The 14,721-nt window shown below is 41.4% G+C and overlaps 1 pseudogene; it reads right to left on the bottom strand.

Annotated features, from left to right (window-relative positions):
* Window positions 1-13,308: 13,308 nt before the first annotated feature.
* LOC116898159 lies at window positions 13,309-14,219 on the bottom strand (annotated as a pseudogene).
* Between the last annotated feature and the right edge of the window lie 502 nt (window positions 14,220-14,721).

The raw sequence follows: 14,721 nt of genomic DNA, 5'->3' as shown, positions 1-14,721 counted from the left end.
ACCAACAACAGAGGGTTATTTGGCTCTCTGGAGTCTAACTTCTTGAGTTCTTTGTATATTTTGGATATTAGCCCTCTATCAGAGGTAGGATTGCTAAAGATCTTTTCCCAATCTGTTGGTTGCTGTTTTGTCCTAATGACAGTGTCCTTTGCCCTACAGAAGCTTTTTTCCACATCCTCATCAGCATCTGTTGTCACCTGAGTTTTTGATCTTAGCCATTCTGACTGATGTCAGGTGGAATCTCAGGGTTGTTCTGATTTGCATTTCCCTGATGACTAAAGATGTTGAGCATATCTTTAGGTACTTCTCAGTCATTCAATATTCCTCAGCTGAAAATTCTTTGCTTAGCTGTGTACCCCATTTTTAACAGGGCTATTTGGCTCTCTGGAGTTCTAACTTCTTGAGTTCTTTGTATGTTTTGGATATTAGCCCTCTATCAGATGTAGGATTGGTAAAGATCTTTTTCCAAACTGATGATTGCTGTTTTGTCCTAATGACAGTGTCCTTTGCCTTATAGAAGCTTTGAAGTTTTATGAGGTCCCATTTGTCTATTCTTGATCTTAGAGCATAAGCCATTGGTGTTTTGTTCAGGAAATTTTCCCCAGTGCCCATGTGATCGAGACTTTTCCTCACTTTTTCTCCTATTAGTTTGAGTGTATCTCATTTTATGTGGAGGTTCTTGGTCCACTTGGACAGGGTGATAAGAATGGATCAATTTGCATTCTTCTACATGCTGACCTCCAGTTGAACCAGCACCATTTGCTGAAAATGCTATCTTTTTTCCCCCATTGAATGGTTTTAGCTTCTCTGTCAAAGATCAAGTGACCATAGGTGTGTGGGTTCATTTCTGGGTCTCCAGTTCTATTCCACTGATCTATCTGTCTGTCTCTGTACCAATACCATGCAGTTTTTAATCACTATTGCTCTGTAATACTGCTTGAGTTCAGGGATGGTGATTCCCCCAGAAGTTCTTTTATTGTTGAGGACAGTTTTCACTATCCTGGGTTTTTTGTTATTCCAAATGAATTTGCAAATTGCTCTTTCTAACTCTATGAAGAATTGAGTTGGAATTTTGATGGGGATTGCATTGATTCTGTAGATTGCTTTTGGCAAAATGGCCATTTTTACTGAATTAATTCTGTCAATCCATGAGCAACGGAGATCTTCTGAGATCTTCTTCAATTTCTTTCTTCAGAGTTTTGAAGTTCTTGTACAGATCTTTCACTTGCTTGGTTAGAGTCACACCGAGGTATTTTATACTATTTGGGACTATTGTGAAGGCTGTCATTTCCCTAATTTCTTTCTCAACCTGTTTATCCTTTGAGTAGAGGGAGGCTACTGATTTGTTTGAGTTAATTTTATACCCAGCCACTTTGCTGAAGTTGTTTATCAGGCTTTAGTAGTTCTCTGGTGGAACTTTGGGGTCAGTTAAGTATACTATCATATCATCTGCAAATAGTGATATTTTGACTTCTTCCTTTACAATTTGTATCCCTTTGACCTTTTGTTGTCTGATTGCTCTGGCTAGGACTTGAGAGCTATATTGAATAAGTAGGGAGACAGTGTGCCACCTTTTTTAGTCCCTGATTTTAGTGGGATTGTTCAAGTTTCTCTCCATTGAGTTTAATGTTAGCTACTGGTTTGCCATATATGGTTCTTACTGTGTTTAGGTATGGGCCTTGAATTTCTGATCTTTCCAGGCCTTTTGTCATGAAGGGATGTTGAAATTTGTCAAATGCTTTCTAAGCATCTGACGAAATGATCATGTGGTTTTTATATTTGAGTTTGCTTATATAGTGGATTACGTTGATGGATTTCTGTATATTGAACCATCCCTGCATCCCTGGGATGAAGCCTACTTGATCATGATGGATGATCATTTTGATGTGTTCTTGGATTCAGTTTGCAAGAATTTTATTGAGTATTTTTGTGTCAATATTCATAAAGAAAATTGGTCTGAAGTTCTCTTTCTTTGTTGGGTCTGTTTGTGGTTTAGATATAAGTAATTGTGGCTGCATAGAAGGAATTGGGTAGTGCTCTGACTGTTTCAATTTTGTGGAATAGTTTAGACAGTATTGGTATGAGGTCTTCTATGAAGGTCTGATAGAATTCTGCACTAAAACCCATCTGGTCCTGGGTTCTTTTTGGTTGGGAGACTTTTAATAACTGCTTCTAATTCTTTAGGAGTTGTGGGGTTATCTGTTCCTGATTTAATTCTGGTACCTGTGTTTGTCTAAAAAATTGTCCATTTGTTCCATATTTCCCAGTATTGTTTCAATATTCATATTGGCTTTTGTAGTAGGATCTGATGATTTTTTTTAATTTCCTCTGATTCCGTTTTTATGTCTCCCTTTTCATTTCTGATTTGGTTAACTTGGATACTGTCTCTGTGCCCTCTGGTTAGTCTGGCTAAGGGTTTATTTATCTTGTTGATTTTCTCAAAGAACCCGCTCCTGCTTTTGTTGTTCTTTGTATGGTCCTTTTTGTTTCTACTTGGTTGATTTCAGCCCTGAGTTTGATCATTTCCTGCCGTCTACTCCTCTTGTGTGTATTTGCTTCTTTTTGTTCCAGAGCTTTCAGGTTTCTCTCTGGTTTCTTTTCGGAGGCACTCAGCTATGATTTTTCCTCTTAGTATTGCTTTTATTGTGTCCCATATGTTTGGGTATGTTATGCCTTCATTTTCATTAAATTCTAAAAAGTCTTTAATTTTTTTCTTTATTTCTTCCTTGACCACCTTATCATTGAATAGAGCAATGTTCCAGGTATATGTGGGATTTCTGTCGTTTTTGTTGTTAATGAAGACCAGCCTTAGTCCATGGTGATCTGATAGGATGCATGGGATTATTTCAGTCTTCTTGTATCTGTTGAGGCTTGTTTTGTGATCAATTGTATGGCCAATTTTGAAGAAGGTACCGTGAGGTGCTGAGACAAAAATGTATTCTTTTGTTTTAGCATGAAATGTTCTACAAATATCTGTTAAGTTCATTTGGTCCATAACTTCTGCTAGTTTTTCTATGTCTCTGTTTAATTTCTGTTTTCATGGTCTCTCCATTGATGAGAGTGGGGTGTGGAAATCTGCTATTATTGTGTGAGGTACAATGTATGCTTTGAGCTTTAGCAAGGTTTCTTTTATGAATGTAGGTGTCCTTGTATTTGGAGCATAGATATTTAGGATTGAGAGTTCATCTTGGTGGATTTTTCCCTTGATAAATATGAAGTGTTATTCCTTATCTTTTTTGATAACTTTTGGTTGAAAGTTGATTTTATTCAATATTTTAATGGCTACTCCAGATTGTTTCTTTGAGCCACTTGGTTGGAAATTTGTTTTACAGCCTTTTACTCTGAGGTAGTGTCTATCTTTGTCTCTGAGGTGTGTTTCCTGTATGCAGCAAAATACTGAATCCTCTTCATGTATCCAGTGTGTTAGTCTATGTCTTTTTATTGGGGAATTGAGTCCATTAATGTTGAGAGATATTAAGGAATAGTGATTGTTGCTTTTTGTTATTTTTGTTGTTAGAGTTGGAATTCTGTTTGTGTGTCTCTCTTCTTTTGCTGTTGTTGTAAGGAGATTACTTTCTTGCTTTTTCTAGGGTGTTGTTTCCCTCCTTGTGTTGAAATTTTCCATCTATTATCCTTTGTAGGGCTGGATTTGTAGAAAGATATTCTGTAAATTTGGTTTTGTCAGGGAATATATTGGTTTCTCCCTCAATGTTTATTGAGAGTTTTGCTGGATATAGTAGCCTGGGCTGGCATTTGTGTTCTCTTAGAGTCTGTATGACATCTGCCCAGGATCTTCTGGTTTTCCTAGTCTCTGGTGAGAAGTCTGGTGTAATTCTGATAGGTCTCCCTTGATATGTTACTTAAACTTTTCCCCTTACTGCTTTATACTTTCTTTGTTTTTTGCATTTGGTGTTTTGACTATTATGTGATGGGAGGAATTTCTTTTCTGGTCCAATCTATTTGGAGTTCTTTAGGCTTCTTGTACATTGTTAGGTTTTTCTTCTATAATTTTGTTGAAGATATTTACTGGCCCTTTAATTGGGAATCTTTGCTCTCTTCTATGCCTATTTATTTTAGGTTTGATCTTCTCATTGTTTTCCTGGATTTCCTGGATATTTTGGGTTAGGAGCTTTTTTTACACTTTACATTATCTTTGATGGTTGTCTCAATGTTTTCTATGGTATCTTCTGCCTCTGAGATTCTCTCTTCTATCTCTTGTATTCTGCTGTTGATGCTTGCGTCTATGACTCGATCTCTTTACTAGGTTTTCTATCTTCAGGGTTGTCTCCCTTTGTGCTTTCTTTATTGTTTCTATTTCCATTTTTAAATCCTGGACAGTTTTGTCCATTTCTGTCACCTGTTTGGTTGTGTTTTCCTGATCATTCTTTAAGGGATTTTTGTGTTTCCTCTTTAAGGGCTTCTATTTGTTTACTTGTGTTGTCCTGTGTTTCTTTAAGGGAGTTATTTATATCCTTCTTAAAGTCCTCAATCATTATCACAAATTGTGATTTTAAATCCAAATCTTGCTTTTCCATTGTGTTTAAATATCCAGTATTTGCTTTGGTGATAGAACTGAACTCTGATGATGCCAAGTAGTCTTGGTTTCTGTTGCTTAGGTTCCTGTGCTTGACTCTTACCAGCAGGTTGTCTCTAGTATTAGCTTGTCTTTCTGTCTCTGAAAGTGACTTGGCTCTCCTGTAGGCCTGTTTTCTTTCAGCTGGATCTGGGCACAGAGAGCTCTGCTCTCAGGTGTGTAGGTGTTCCTGGCCACTGGTTTTCAGCTCTTGGCACAGGCAGAAATCCCAAGGGTCCTGCCCCTGACTGCTCCTAAGTCCCTGTTCCCAGGGGGCACAGATGGCACTAGGCAGTTTCCTCTTGGGTCAGGAATGTGGGCAGAAATGATTTTTCTCCTCTGGGTTCTCAGGAGTGTCTGTACTTCTGAGGGTCCAGCTCTCTCCCCCACAGGATTTGGTTGCCGGGAGCTGTGGTACTGGTTCAGTTCAGTTTTAGGTGCAGGCAGAAACCAGCCAGTTCATGCCACTAACTGCTCCTATATCCCTGTATCCAGAGGCACTATGCAGTTTCTTCTTGGGCTGGGAGTGTGGGCAGAAGTGGGCAGAAGTGGTGGTGTGTCCTGAGGTCTCAGGAGTGTACACACTTCTGGGAGTTCAGCTCTACCCCCCACAGGATTTGTGTACCAAAAATGGGATGTTAAAGCTACCCATTATCACTGTGTGAGTGTCAATATGTGATTTTAGCTATAGAAGTGATTCTTTAATTAATTTGTGTGCCATTTGTTTGGTGTATAAATGTGTAGAATTATAGAATCCACTTGGATATTTTAATGTAATAAATATGTAGCATCATTCCCTAGCTCTTCCAATTAGTTTTATTTTGATGTCTCTCTTTTTTTTAAATCAGACATCAAGCTATGTCTGTTTGCTTCTTGCATCTATTTATTTGAAATACCTTTTTCTCATCCTTTCACCCTTAGGTAATGTGTGCTCTTGGTAATGAAATATGTTTCTTGGATACAGCAGAAAGATGAATTATTTTTTCTAATCTCTCTTATTCTATGTCTTTTTATTGGGGAAATTGATACCATTAATACTGAGAGTTATTGATGAGCAGTGCTTACTAATCCCTGTCATGTTGTGATGGTGGTGTGGGATTGTTTTCTCCCTCTTTTGACTGACCTGGGAGTATTTATTCCTTATGTCCTCTTGGATGTAGTTAACCTTCTCTTCAGATTGAAGTTTTTCTTCTAATGCATTCTGTAAAACTGGGTTGGCAGAAAGAAATTGTCTAAATATGTTTTATTAAAAAATGGTTTTCTTTCTCTAGTTTGATTGATGGTTTTGCTAGGAATAGTCATCTGAACTGGCATCTTTCAGCTCTCAGAATTTGTAGAACATTCATCAAGATTTTCCTGGCTTTCAGAATTTCAGAATTGAAAAGTTGGGCGTGTTGTTCTAATGTGTCTGCCTTTATATGTGACTTGATCTTTTTCCCTTCCAGCTTTTAATTCTTTGTTCTGTATATCATTTTAGTGTTTAACTATTATGTGTTTTGGGGTTTTTTTCTAATTCAGTTTAACTTTTGTTCCATATGCTTTCTGTATCTTGATAGGTATCTTGTTCTTTGGATTGGAGAAATTTTCTTTATGATTTTGTGCCGTTGGTCTGAGTTTCTTCTTCCTCTATTCCTATTATCTGTATATTTGATCTTTTCATAATGTCCCAGATTGCCTAGATATTTTGTCCTTGGATTTTTGTTTGTTTGTTTTGATTCAATATATTTTTAATCATATTTCTCTTCCCTTGTCTTCAAGACCTGAAATCCTTTCTTCCAATATCTTTAACTCTGTTTGTGAGGTTTATTGCTAAAGTTTTTCAATTCATGTTTTTCTTTCCATTTGGGTTGTCTTTGGTGATTCTAATTCTTTGTTAAATTGTACTTTCTTGTCTTGAATTGTCTTCATTTTGTCATTTCAACTGTTTGTATTTTCACAGTTTACGATAGGCATGTATTCACATTGTCTTTAAGGTCTTTAAATATATGAATAATAACTATTTTGAAGCATTTCTCTTTAAACATTCAAATAATTACTATTTTGAAGCACTCATCTTGCATCTCAGCTAAATTGCTTTGGGGGGACTAATATGATAGTGTTGGTGGTTTCTGGAGTATATTTATTGTCTTGGCTACTGATTTTTGTGTTTTTGCATTAGATCTAAGCATCTGGAGTTATGATGCTTAAGATGTTTTTTGACGTACATATCTTGTTTCATTCTTGTTGAATGGGTGTTCTACTCTTTGTTTTTGGTTGCTCAGTGTGGTACAGCCAGGTGGAGAGTTACAGGGAGTCCCTGAACCCCAATCAAGGCTTGTGGCTGTGGGGTTCTTGGTAGAGATCTGTTCTGCAGTTCAGCGTGGAATCACTAAGGAATGATCATGAGCTAGAGGGAAAGGTCAAGAGGAGCAACAGGAAGAACTAGGAAACCCTGGGTAAGCAGCACCACCACGAAGCCAAGTCACGAGGAAATAGAAACGGGCTGGAGGAGGGGTTCAGGCATGCAGGCTGCAGCAAACTAAGGATCTAGAGATGGAGGACGGAACAGAAAATGTCCCATATCTGAGTCCCAGCCTAGTGTGGCAGCTTTGGGTGCCTGGTAGAGAGGGATTCTATGGGTTTGGGAAGTCATGAAAGACCAGAGATGAGCTAAAAAAGTAAAAGCTAGAAAGAGTAACCAGAAAGAAATAGGAAACCCAGGTCCATATGAAGAGTCAAGTTCCTGGGGAATGGTGTATTGTTGGAAAGAAATGCACTTCTTTCGCTTTCTGAGGACTTGAGTTCAATTTCCAGCAAACACACAAGGGGGATTGTTACAGGTAGTTATCTGTAACTCTAGTTCTAGGAGATCCAATACCCTCTTCTGGTCTCTGTAGTTACCAGGCGCATACATAGTACACAGACACACATATAAAATAAAGAAATAAAATTTAAAAAGCAGCATCTTTCCTATTTCTGTGGCCTGAAAGGATCTTGAGCTTCACTGGAGTAGATCCTGTGAACTGGGCAAAGCTAACTTACTTCACCTTGTGTGTTGTGTACTTCACCCATAAGGCTCTTTAGTGAACATGCATTGAATACTCATCTTAAGAAAAACTATCTAAAACTCGGAACTAAGAGCTTGTGACCGCGTGCCTTTGTATTTGCCTCACTGTGAAATGTCCAGGGGAAATTATGTTTCTAGGAAAATACATCTAACTTGGATGTTGATCCTTACTAACTGAAGCCCAGTGTTTTAGTTGGGGTTACTTTGGCTGTGATAAAGCATTATGACCAAAGGCAAATTGGGGCAGGTAGTGTTTATTTCACTCCCAGTTCCATGTAACATTCATCAGGGGCAGTGATGGGAAGAACTCAAGCAGAACTGGACCCTGGAGGCAGACGTTGATGCAGAGGCCATGGAGGGTGCTGCTTACTGGCTCAATTCCCATGGCTTGCTCTGTCTGCTTTCTTCTAGAGCGCAGGTCTACCACCAGGAGTGGCATTCCTATAATGAACTGCCCCCATCAATCTCTATTAATGAAATTCCCCACAGTCAAATTTTATGGAGGTATTTTCTCAATTGTCTTTCCTCTCTGATGACTCTATCTGGGTCAAGGTGACATAAGACTAGCCAGCATACGCAGACTCTGCAAAGCTACTCAGAGATTTCTGTCCACCAGAAGCTCTAGTTTTGTCATTCTGTAACACATTTGCCGGTGTCTGATGCAGCAATCTTACCCTGACACTGCGGCATGGTTTGGAACTGAGGTATCACCATGTGCTAAAGACTTAATCCAGCTGGTGGCGCTGTTGAGAGGTGGTAGAATTTTTAGGAGGTAGGGCCTCATAGGAAGCTTGGCTTAGGCCATTCAGGGTGTGGTCTCAAAAAAGAGATTGTGGGACTAGGAACCACATTCCCCCCCCTTTTCACATTCTAGTCACAGTAAGGGTAAATATGACGATCTCATTTTGTTATTCAAAAGCAGCCAATCAGCCATGGATTGACACTTCTGAAACCAAGAGATAAACATTTCTTTCTTTTAAGCTTATTATCTTGGGTGTTTTGTCCCAGAGAAGATTTATCAACATAGATCTGTTTATTTTTAAAATAATACTTTATGCATTGTGTGTATCTGTGTGCACACATGTGCATGTGTACGCCCGCTAGTATGCACATGGATGAACCACAGCGGTCATGTGGTAGAAGTTAAGTAGAACTTTTAGAGTTTTTATCAGTTCTCTGTATGTAGTTTCTGAGAATTCAACCCAGGCTGTTTGTCTTGGCAACAAGTTTCTTTACCCTCCGACCCATTTCAATGGTCCCACGTATTTTTTTTTAAAAATTTCTAGAGGTACCCAAAGCTTTCTGAACTAATAATCTATTCAATTATTAATGACTTGGTCTTCCTTTGGCAAAATTTATTCTAGATTTGCATCTTAATTTTTTGTGGGGCTATAACAAAATACCACAGACTGAGTACTTGTTAAAGAATATTTATCTATTCCTTATGACCTTGGAATGTAAGAGGCCCAAGATTAAGGTGTGAACCTTTTCTTTTTCTCCTTCTTTTTCTGTGTCTTCATGTGCCTGGGCATGGAAGGAAGAGAGAATAAATTCTGTCCTCCTGTGGCAGAGAGTGGAAGAACAACCCAACCAAGGTTGCCTGGGGCCTCTTTCCCAGTATCTTTAACCTCCTCATGAAAGAGGTAACCTGCGGTCCTAGCTCTTCCTGAAGATCTCACCTTCAGCACTGTCACACTGCAGCACCTGCACTTGGGAGGTGCTATACTCAGATCTTAGCACTCAGGTTGACATAGTTCTAGCTTTTTGAAAGTTCTACCCCATACCATGAAAGGCATTCAGGAACACGAGTGACAATTTCTGCCTCCACAATATCCACAGGAGTCAAATCGAGCAGCAAGTATCAGGTGCCACAGGGAAGGGGTCAAGCAAGCACAGTGAGAACTGAGAGAAATATAATTAGATTCTAGAAATGGGAATTTTCAACAAAAGTGGGGATGCTGGAAGAGTAGGGCAGTGAGGAGAGGCAGGCTTGGGCTGTGACATTTGGCTTTCTTTGGAGACCTGTGATTTCCTCTTCCACTTGTCTCTTCCTTTTCTTTTCTTTCATTTTAGATCCCAATCCTCTCTTCCTCTTTCTCATTGGCTTCTATGTGTCGTCCCTGATGATCCTGCCTGCCTACTTGGAAAAGAGAAGTCAGTGGAGAAACCCAGCAGGGGCTTATCCAGAAAAGACGCTGGGCAAAGGGCACTGAACTGGAGCTCATTTTAAAGGAAAGAGCTACAAAGAGGCCAAGGATGAGAAAGGAGGCTAAGGAATTGGCAATCTGCATTTATTTAAAATTGTTCCATGACACTGACTGCTCTCTTTAATAGGCAGTTTAGAGCAATCGTCAATGTGTAAGTGCCCTTGCTATAGCTGGCACTAACACGGCAGCACCTTTGTCCTGAGGCAGTCAAGGATTATAAAGGCACTGCTCTGATTGTTTGGGTGATTAGAGCAAACTGCTCTCTAGAGCAGAAACCATGCTTACGGGGCACAGTGGGCCATTCTGAGATCAGGAAGAGGCATCTACTCACTGGTCCCTGACAGCCTGGCTTGGTTAATGCAGCTCCCAGAGCAGTGGATTCTTATCATCCACCAATTTATTCAGATTCATTATCTTGATAGCAAGCCAAAAACCCAGAGTACACCAGAGACCAGAGATTCTTCTCTTTTGTCTGACAAGTGAAAACATGCTCCAGGCTGTGTCGGAGCAGAAAGAAAGCTTTGTATCTAAGTTGGACTTGAGCTGTGGTGCTCACTGAACACTCAAAACCAGAAAGATCAAAATGTGAGTTCTCTCAGTGGTAGTGAGCCTAGATCACTGAAGATGCTCTGGGTCATTTCCAGGAAAGTTGAGGACCCTTGGATTTGCATCCACAGTACAGAGACATAGGGATTATCAAAATGCAGTGGAAGTGTGGTCGTCCACTATGGGAAGGCTCTCCCAGGCAAGATCTGTTGAGACTTTTCCTTTGACCAAAAGGATTACTTTGCATCCCTCCCCCATTTGCCCTGGTGTATAAATGAAACTTTCTGTAGTGCACAGTAAGTGATTGTATGTTTCAGAATAACAAGGAGACAGTCCCCTGAATGCTCTCAATACAAAAGAAAAGTATAAAAAAAAATCAAAGGTTAAGGTAATGGGTATGCAAGTTACCCTGATCTGATCACGGCATCAGGCTCATTTGAGACAGTGATTTGGTACCCTACTTCTATATCAATCAGAAAAGACGCCCCACCTCCAGGCTGCATCCATACCCTCCGTTCTTGAGGAGCTTCCAGTGCATGCTGGCTACATCAGATACATCTACAGGCAGTGGTGGCCAGCTGTGCAGAAGGGCAGAGATAGCTTCTACATGGTGTTGTATGAGGAAACAGAAAGGGCACAGTCTCGCTAACAAAAGGCAGTTTCCCAAGAATAGTTGACTCAGAGACCACCATTTCTACTCTTAAAATCTATGCTGCTGTCCGCATGCTTCTCTTTTACAGCATCCTTGGGCCAGCATCTGCATCCCTTTCCTTGAGATTATAATCTCAACTTGCATCATCTTTCAGGAAGGCAGGGAGTGAGCTGGTTATCAAATGGTAAGGCTGCTTAATAAACACCCTTGGGTACTTTCCCCAAGGAAATGGTTTTGTGGGTATGAATTCTAGTCCAGAGTTTGTAGGAGTTGCTTTCTAGGTGTGCCAAACAGCAAGTGTCTTCTCTGACATTTTCCTCACCACTTTCCCTTCCCTCTTGCCCATCCCCGTGTTAACTCAAACACATATCCAATTCAAGGTCTGATTCTGTGAGAGCACAATGCCAAGATGCAGTCCTCCCTCTCTCCTTCATTCAACATCATGCTTATCATTCCAGAAAATCCCTAGTGGAAACTACTCCCCAAGTTCTAAGCAGGGCTACCCTCCACTCTGTAGACAGGTAGGAAGAAATGAAGGCAGGAAGTAACCCTATTAATAATGATAATAATAATAATAGCTAATAAAAATCTGTTAGTAGGTATTACATCTAAAAGCCTGTTTGTGGTTCATAGACAGCACTTTTATACTGTCCCCACACATCATACCTTTTTGGTTTCTTAGAGAAGTAATAATCCTACTCACAAGAGCACGGCTCCCATGACCTAGTCATCTCCCCTAAACCTCATCCATGAATCCCTAACAGCATCATGGTCGCATCAGAGATTCTGCTTGAATCCACAACTCCAGACTACAGGGCAGGGCCCGCACTGGCAGCTGGGATAATCCCAGGGCTTGGCTCCTAGGCTCCTGCTCTTTCCACACTGCTCCCACTGTGCTGCAACTCTAAACAAGGGGTGTGGACAAGGCCTGGGGGCAGGGCTGGTGCTGTAGCGCTGGAGGCTTCCACTACAAGAGTGGAAGAACTCATACCAGCCCTGTGAGAGGAAGGTCCTTGTTTTGGAACCAGGAAGGAGATCTCTGGGTTATATGGCCTCTGTTTCCTCAAAGGAAGCAATACTTAGGCATGCCTTAGATCATGTAAGGCACCGGCACCAGCACTGCCTTGCAACTCTTGGTGAAGAAACTGCAAAGTCAGGATTCTGACATGATTTTTAGTCCACAGTCCCTCTTCCTGGTCTAATCACCAAAGCTGTGTGGTGATACCCAGAGATAAAGAGGCTCTCTGGAGACAGTGTTGCCTCTTACTTGCTTTCTTGGTCTGTATGTCTTTCTTTCCCACCTCCTCCTGTCCCTTCCTTTTCTATCCCTCTTTTCTTTGGCTTCCCTGCTTTTGTCATGTTTCCTTCCCTTGCTTATGACTGTCCTCTGTTACCTTTTAAAACTACTTCTTAGCTGCCTACTCTCAATGATCAGATCTCATGCTCAAATGAGCAGACATCAGCAAGTGGATGTCGGAAGTTTGGTGGGGAACTTGTTATAAATTCCCAGAGCCAAGGTCAGTCCTTCAGACTAGGGTAGCATTTCTCAACCTCTGGGTCATGACCCCTTGAGGGTCCAACTACTCTTTTACAGGGGTCTCTTATCAGATATCCTGCATATCATATATTTACATTACAATTCATAACAGTAGCAGAACTATAGTTATGCAGTAGTGACAAAAAAAATTTTATGTTTGGGTGTGACAGAACCTTCCCCTAATGAATAAAGATTTCAAGGGACCAATCATTGGGTGAGAAGGAGGTGGGACTTCTGGGTCAGAGAGAGGAAGAGGAAGGCAGGAAATAGAAACTTCCTTTATGATGGAAGAGAGCCCCAGCACAATGTAGGTAACCTGAGGCCTCCGATTTAGGTGGTGGATTCACGATTTAGAATAGCTTACACAATTTGGATGCTAGTTTCTGTGCCCAGCGATTGTGTTACCTGCTGATTCTTTTTTCTTTTTAAGGAGAAAAAAATTAAATATGGTTTACTCTTCATTTCCTTCACATCATTTTCTTGCTGGAAAGCTCTAATCCCCACATAGGAACTCCTGTTTATCCAGAAGCACACTGGTTAGAACTAACCCCAGAGATAGGAGATGTTTATTAGATGTGTGTGGGTTCACCCCTTTCATTCAGTCGGAGTGGAAGCGAGGAGAAATAGTCTGCTTAGAAGGTCATGGCCCATGGAGAGGCCCGGAGGTTGTTCTCTTCAAGTCAGGAGTCTGATTCAAAATGAGGGGAAATGATAATGTATCTTATCACACCAAACTCTGTGATGGGGTCTCTGACAGTCACCAGCCAGCAAGGAAAAGGAGAACCCTGCCTACTGGCTTTAGGATTTGTTGAAGGCTGCCAGCGCAGCCCAGATCATCTCTGTGGTATTGTGCTTTGTCCCTTCCACTTCAGGATCCAGTTCTACTAGGTCGTTGGTTCAATTCATTGCCACATCATACTTATCATCTGTAAGACAAGAGAAGACGTTCTCCAGCACATTGGAGGAGTGGGCCAGCACCAGGAGCGCCAGTGTTCGCCCGTCCATGCCCTGAGGGTCATTTACCCACCGTTCCAGCACACTGTCTTGAAGCTTTTCATTCATCACTATTTCTCTCTTGTATTAATCACTGGATGAGTGGTCATGTCGAACAGCAGGAGATTCTGCTTCTCTGTGGTTAGAATACCCTTTTCTACCAGGTTCTTGGCAATTCGTTCTCGTACATTTCTCAGCTGGTACTGTAATTTGAAGGGGTTCCATGTCTCACCAGTGAGTAGCTCGATCCAGTTTCTGCTGGCTCAGTTGCTTTAATGTGTGTGAGCATTTCATCCAGCAAAACATCACCTGTTGGGCTGGCTGACTTCAGCAGGACCTTTCTGTCTGGGAGTCTCTTCTTATGCATGGTGGGAGGCTCCAGATAGAGTCTACCCAGTATGGCCAGCTCTATCAGGATGCCCTCGAAGCCCAGGTGATAAACAATCATTCCAGAAAGATGCGTAGCCCTCTTTATCTCTTGGTCCCAGGAGCAATACTTCTTCCGTAAGAGTGAGGCGGATATCCGTAGAGTCTCCAGGGTCTTCATTATCTGGACCCCTTTCTTGATTAGTGTCTTCCTCGCTTTCTATTTTCTTTTCAGAGCTCTTACTTACTTCAGTTCGACTGATCCGGTGAGTTAATGTTGACATTTTCACATGACGTTGTTCCTGAGCTGCTGTGGGACGTAGGCTGCAGTTTGCGCTCTAGTTTCGGAGGGCACCTGTTTCCCGTCCCCTAGCCGGGTTCTAGAAGGTGAAAAACTTCTCAGCCACGCAGAGAGTACAAACTTCCTGATCCTTCGCGGCAGAGAGGGTACCTGTTGATTCTAAACTTTTCTTTCACACGGCCACTCAACTGGGTTCCAGAGAAAGGTGTGGTGGCAGAGCATGAGTTTGCCAGAAATGCACCCCAGTCAGCCATGGACATTTGGGTGCATGGATTGAGTTTGGCGGCAGCCAGCTGCGGGGAGGAGAGAGCGATTTCGGAGCTCTGAGTCAGAGTATCTGTCAGGCTGAGAACAGGCCGGCCTGTCCGCTGGTGCCTTGCCAGCAGTAGCGTGGGTGCATTTAATATTTCATGCAGCAGTTGGGGACCACCACATGAGGAGCTGTATTAAAGAGTCGCAACACTAGGAAGATTAAGAACCACCGGTCTAGGGTGTAGAGA

The sequence above is a fragment of the Rattus rattus genome, chromosome 4, assembly GCF_011064425.1.
Source record: "Rattus rattus isolate New Zealand chromosome 4, Rrattus_CSIRO_v1, whole genome shotgun sequence".
NCBI classification, from domain to species: domain Eukaryota; kingdom Metazoa; phylum Chordata; class Mammalia; order Rodentia; family Muridae; genus Rattus; species Rattus rattus.
This window is presented reverse-complemented; position numbering and strand designations above follow the sequence as displayed.